General features: G+C 39.3%; 1 protein-coding gene across 4 annotated transcripts in view; it reads right to left on the reverse strand.

Annotated features, from left to right (window-relative positions):
• LOC113082017 (serine/threonine-protein kinase PAK 5-like) overlaps positions 1–2,963 on the reverse strand; it is a 37,749-nt gene extending 34,786 nt beyond the window's left edge. For 3 of the 4 annotated variants that reach the window (XR_003282397.1, XR_003282396.1, XM_026253919.1), the window contains exon 1: positions 2,636–2,963. The gene's annotated coding sequence lies outside the window, so the exon portion shown is untranslated. The remainder of the gene's footprint in view (positions 1–2,635) is intronic. The other variant, XM_026253921.1, reaches the window with a different exon arrangement.
• Between the last annotated feature and the right edge of the window lie 3,608 nt (positions 2,964–6,571).

Consider the following 6,571-nt stretch of genomic DNA (forward strand, 5'->3'; position numbering starts at 1 on the left):
AACATGAATACAAAATAAATGAATAAAAAATACATTACAAATGAGTGAATGAATTAATTAATGATGAATAAATAAGTATTTAAATTTCACAATTCTTTATACCACAGCAAAAATGACTAGCCCAACTAATATAAATTGTTATAAAATAATAACTGATAAAAAAAAAAATTACAACAGCACAAACATATACAGCAGAATAAAAACATTCATTGTATTCGTCCTGTATGACTTCTTCATACAAAAAATATTTTTTCAGTGAAAAAAAAGAAGATATTTTAATGCATGTCTCAGTGTTTTTTATCATACAATAACAGTCAATGGGGACCAGTGTTGTTTGCTTCTTCAAGCATTCTTCTAAATATATTGTGTTCCACAGAAGAAAGAAACTCAGAGGTTTGATGATTTCTGGAGGAACTAACGCTTTAATTCAGTGAAGATGTATTTATATGATGCTGATAATGTGAGAACACACACTCTCTCCCTCTCTCTCTCTCTCTCTCACACACACACACACACACACACACACACACACTCACACACTCTCTCTCTCTCTCACACACACACACACACACACACTCTCTCTCTCTGAATCTCTACAGGAGACGACTGGAGCATCAGCAGAACAAGCTTCTCATGTGTGTGTCTCACACACAGAACACATCACACATCTCAGTTTTCACATGTGTTCAGTGTTCAGCTGGTGTGAGGACAGCAGGAAGTGATGTAACTAAAGCAGGAAGTGATATAACTCAATCACATGAGTGACGTCTGCAACAGAAACAAACGTCAAACAGCAGCTTACACACGTTCATGAAGAACTGATGTGAGGTTCAGATCTTCCTCATCTTCATCACACGCACAGAACACGGCTGTAACACGTGTTCAGAGGAACACACTCACCACAGCTCATGAAGGAAAGACAAGAAGAAACATGAGAGCTGGGATGTGTAATATTAATAATATAATGTTAATATTTCATATGAGAGATGACAGTCTTGTAATATTGCAAAACACAAGCTAGTGTCTGATACAGCAGAAGAACATGACTTCATTCTAACCTTGGCACGTGGTGGGGATTATGGGTAAATAATCCCATCAGCCCCTGCAGCAGCTCCCATCAGTGACATCATTTCCTGTCTCTCCTCCTCCTCCTCATCTTCATCATCACTGTAATCACTCCTTCACACAGTATTCTGCTATTTTTAACACGTTTTAATTTCACACAACCATCTGCTGTGAGTAACTCGCCGGAGTGTCATGGTGTTTGGTCTACATACATTATCCTTTATTCTTCACCGCTCCTCAATAAAGATCTCTACAGCACAGATGAACTGTTCCTGCCATGACTTCAGCAGCATCAGAACTACCAATAAACTCCTGCAGAGATCACGGTACACGTGTAGCGAACGCTGTCGGACATCATTCACAAACATCTGAGTAATGTTTGTTCAGTTTATTACATCATCTCTAGCAGCTGATCATAAATCACTCTTTAATTACAGACAGAAGCAGCAGCATTAAAGCACGATTACTGAGCTGCTCGTACCTTTAGAAGTCAACAGAACAGACTCTGGATCCTGATTCCTGCCTTCACTGAAGAACACACTGGCTGACCTCTGACCTCTGACCTCTGCTCACTTCAGCAAAGACACTCACAGTTCACATTAACTCTACTTAATGCATTAGCCAACAACTCAGCAATGCATTTGTTACATTATGGATCAATCTTCCTGAAGTCCAGAGGAAGTGATGGAGAGAATTCCTCCTCCTGCGTCCTGATTGGATGAAGGAGCGCTGCAGCTGACCAATCAGATGAGCTTCTGAGCCCATATAAACACATCAAGACACTGACCTGAATAAAGCTGCTAGATTCACCAGACTGAACGGAGAAATAATCATCGAATCCAGTGGAGATACAGCTTTATAACAGACTTCACAGTTTTAATGAGAACACATCACCTAACGAGTCAGCGTTATTTAACACTTTAGTCTCCCTGTACACACAACACAAACATCATGTAATGGTCATTTGTTTAATGTTGGGAATTTCCTGTGTCTTAAAAAGCTATGTATCATATTCATCACAGTAGTGGACATCAGATGAACACATGATGAACATCAGACGCACGAGATCCTCAACATCTGCATTTCAGAAGTGCTCATGAAATCTGAATATAGATCTGGCTCACTTTTGGGTACAATTTTGTCCCCAAAATATGTTTAAGTAGTACACACACACACACACACACACACACTAAGACACACACACACAAACACACTTTCACTCACACACACACACACACACACACACACACACACACACACACACACTCTCTCTCTCTCTCTCTCTCTCTCTCACTCACTCACACACACACACACACACATATACTCATGAATTAATCATGCGCGTGCTCGAGCCGCGTTCAGCACCGAGGACAGCGGCGCGCGACGCATCTCAGAACGCGTCGGGAAGCGTCGTTTCGGGCTTGCGTCGCGAATCCGACTGTCAGCGCCGCACGAGCGTTTAGGCTCGTGCATGAGAGTCGTTAAGCGTCACGCCGCGTTATAAGCGCCGACTCACGTCCAATCGCGCGGCCGCTTGTTGCTAGGAAAGATTCGGATGAAGATTCCTCACCTGCTGCGGCGGGAAGCGCGTCACATGTCCTGTCAGCGATGTGCTCCACTCCCGCGGGAATGTTGTGGAGGGAAGAGTGATGTTATGTGGTTGTCCGTGCCATGTTATTCTCCGGGACTGATGCTGGAGACTGCGCGCTACATCCGGGCTGCTGGGAAATCACGGCACCTGACAGCCCATCGACCAACTCTACTATGACGAAGGCTTCGCATGCATATTCATGAGCTAGGCGTGCGCTATTGGACGAGAGCAGCGCGACATCACTACCAACCACTTAAAATTCAATACTTAAGAATTCCCATTGGAGGGTTAGTTAGAACGTCAACTTTTCTTATTAATAAATAATCTTAAAGGAAGACTTTGCTTTTGTTAATTATGATTATTTATATAACATAACAAAAAAGGTCAAACGATTCTGTATTATTATTATTACTATTATTATTGTGTTGTCCTTCATATCATTCGACAGAACACTAACCTATAGACCTAGTATGACAACTGAAGAACTAGCTACTTCAAAATACCAAAAGACATTAATTCTACAACTATTTAGAAAAGCGGAACGTTACTAATTATGTATTCTTTTTAAAACCTCGAAACATTGTAAACTAAGTGCAGAAACATTGTGTTTCATTCAGAGATAAAATTAAAATAAAAAGTCACGATACATCCACAAAACACCTATAATAAATATTTTGGAGAAAAAAAAAAATTCAAGACGACTCGCCACTAAGACGCGTCGGGTTAGCGTAATTAATATTCAGAAAAATCGCCTTTGAAAGGTGACCACGACCAGTAACGTCAGCACGTTCTGTTTAAATATTCATGAGTTACGCCTTCACCATGGTAGGGTTTGTAACAACGAAGCGTGCGGCTTCGGATCATAACGCGTTCAATGAGCTACTTCAATTCGAATTCACTACTTTGTAAAAACGTAGTCTATTTTGATGTGGTGATGTCACACACCGGCTCACCGGGGATTCTGGCATTATAAACTCTGACACACGGTACCGGTACCGAATCCAAACATCGCGACTGCTCTCAGCGTTCAGACGCGTCAGATCCGGCGCGAGATTCTACTAACACCGAGCACACGTGACGCGACGCTTAAGACGGCTCCGTGAATGACGTCACGACACACAACTCCGTCGATGACGTCATCGCTGAAGCTCAGTCTCTGCCCACTGTGACTGATGGTTCTCCAGCCCTTCACAGAAGAGCTAAAACATTTACAATTATTCATGAAATAATTCAAGTATTATGTTTGTATGCAGAGCTGGTGAATAAGTTGAAAACTGTAGTCACTGATTTCAAATGACACGACAAACAAGTTTGTTACATTACACATTCTAGATAATATAACCAGACTATTTTCTGATTACTTTTGACCTAACTCATTCATCACATTGATTTAAATACGATAATCTTGTTCCATATTGATATAAAAATGCAAAGAAAAAGACAATATATTGCATTCATTGTTACAAACAACATTAATTTAATTAAAGATTGCATTAAGTCAAGGATGAGCAAACTGGGGTTTGTCAAGGAATCATACAAATGTAAAATTAAAATAAATCATTTAAAAATAACATGAATCGAAATGAAACACCTTCTTAAAAAATGACATATTTTATTTGTGTTCCTGCATGTTTAGTGTTAATCAGTGCCAGAGAACCGTGAGCATGAACTTATTACCTTCAAATCTCAGCTGGATGAGGTCTAGCTGACAAAAGAAGTTTCTGAATCCCTTTTAATGTGTTTGACAGACAAACGCCTAATTCAGACACACATGAATGTGTTCATCAGAAGTTGATGCCATGTTGAAACTCTTCTTAAAGCTGAACTGATTTCTGTGAATTTCTAGTGACTGGTCTCTGTGTGAAACTGGAAGATCTCATTACTTAATTAATACTCAATTCTAGGAATCTGATTACGAGATCACATGTATAGAAGAGTTGATCTGTGATGATCGTGTGTCACTGACGGACCCCAGACACACAACTGTCTGAGAGATATAAAGGAGTAAAGTAATGTGTTATCTCTGAAGAACCTGTGAGGATGAAGAAGAGCAGACATCATCTCATCACTCTGGATCTCATTCATGGCTTCCTCTTGATTTCTGTCTCTGTGTCCTCTGGGATCATGTGATGACGTTTAATCCACAGCACTCCAGTCCATCAGTGAACATCTGGAGAAGACAAAACCTGAAACACATCCAGCATTAAGATGATTTTAACTCAAACACATAGAGTCTATAATCCAGAATAACACTTCCTCCAGTGAAAAAGTGTTCTGGTCTGAATCAGGAGAGAAATCTGCACAGATCAAGCAGTGTTTAAACAGATCTAAACTAATCTGTGAGAGACAACAGCAGATGTTTCACTGGAGGAAGTGTTATTATGGATTCTGTGATGAAGAAACTAACTCATCCACATCTTGGAGATCAGGACCTTCTGCAGATCTCATAGAAAGGAGCTACATGACTGAGCTCAGGTGAAATACGGGAACGATCACCTGATGGCAGATGTTTCTGTTCAGTAACGCTGGAGACCAGAGCAGCACTGATGGAGGAACAATGAGCGCTTCAGCATCATGTGAGGAGCTGTAGAGGAATGTGTTATGAACACAGACACAGTGTAATGGTGTTCAGTGTGATGAGCCAGCAGCGCATGACTGTGGACACAAGAGACTCATTACAGCACAAACCAGACACTATAACACATCTACATACAGAGACTTCAGCAGATCATGTTCCAGTACAGATCTCTAAACAGCCCTGAAATAAGACACAATTACTGGAGATGCACGTCTTGTTTAATGAAAAATGTATCAACATTAAAACAAGAACAGTGTGTCAAAACAACAACAAGAACAAACTCAGTTCAAATAGAAAACGAGATGATCTTTCTGACCCAGTTGGCAGAATTAAAAAAAAATGTTCAAACAAAAAATTCACTTCATTGTGATACTTTTTTTCAGAAAAGAAAAAAAAAACACTTTAAAGTCATCTTGTATCTCCAGTAAATGAAACTTTTATAAATGTTTAGATGTTTGTGAACCTGAAGCATAAAACCAGTCATAATGATTAATATTTTAAAATTGAAGATTACATGATCTGAAGCAGAATAAATCATCTCTCCATTGATGTGTGGTTTGTAGAGATACAACTTTATAAATCTGGAATCTGAGGGAGCAAAAACATCTAAATATTGAGAAAATCATCTTTAAATTTGTTCAAATGAAGTTCTTAGCAATGTATATTACTAATCAATATATCAAAGTTTTGATATATTTACAGTAGGAGTTTTACTAAATATCTTCATGAACATGATCTTTACTTAATATCCTAATGATTTTTGGTATAAAAGAAAAATCAATCATTGTGACTCATTCAGTGTATTGTTGTCTGTTTCTACAAATACACGTCTGTGACACTGATGACTGCTTCTGTGCTGCGGGACACTGATGTTCTGGAAAACAAGACAGAAATGTTCACATGACGTGTGTAACTGGATCAACTCATAAAACTGCAGGTTACCGTGGAAACGCTGGAATATTGACCGGTGTGTTTGGAGAATCTAATCATCCTCACGACTGCATCTAGACAAATCAAGAAAATACCACTAGGAACTTTAACTTACTGCTTTTATTTTCAGTAAATAATACACCAGTTCTTTAATATGAGGTTAAAACGGACTGTAGAACTTGTTTTTCCAGGTATTATCAAATTGCCTGAGTTTTGAGAACGTAGCGGACGTAGAGGAGTATAATGTAAAAGGAGCTCATTTAAATACTGAGGTGCTAAACCATTCAGGGCTTTATAAGTAATAAGCAATATTTTAAAATCTATAGGATGTTTGATAGGGAGCCAGTGCAGTGTGGACAGGACCGGGCTAATATGGTCATACTTCCTGGTTCTAGTAAGAACTCTTG

The sequence above is a fragment of the Carassius auratus genome, unplaced genomic scaffold (assembly GCF_003368295.1).
Source record: "Carassius auratus strain Wakin unplaced genomic scaffold, ASM336829v1 scaf_tig00035537, whole genome shotgun sequence".
NCBI lineage: Eukaryota > Metazoa > Chordata > Actinopteri > Cypriniformes > Cyprinidae > Carassius > Carassius auratus.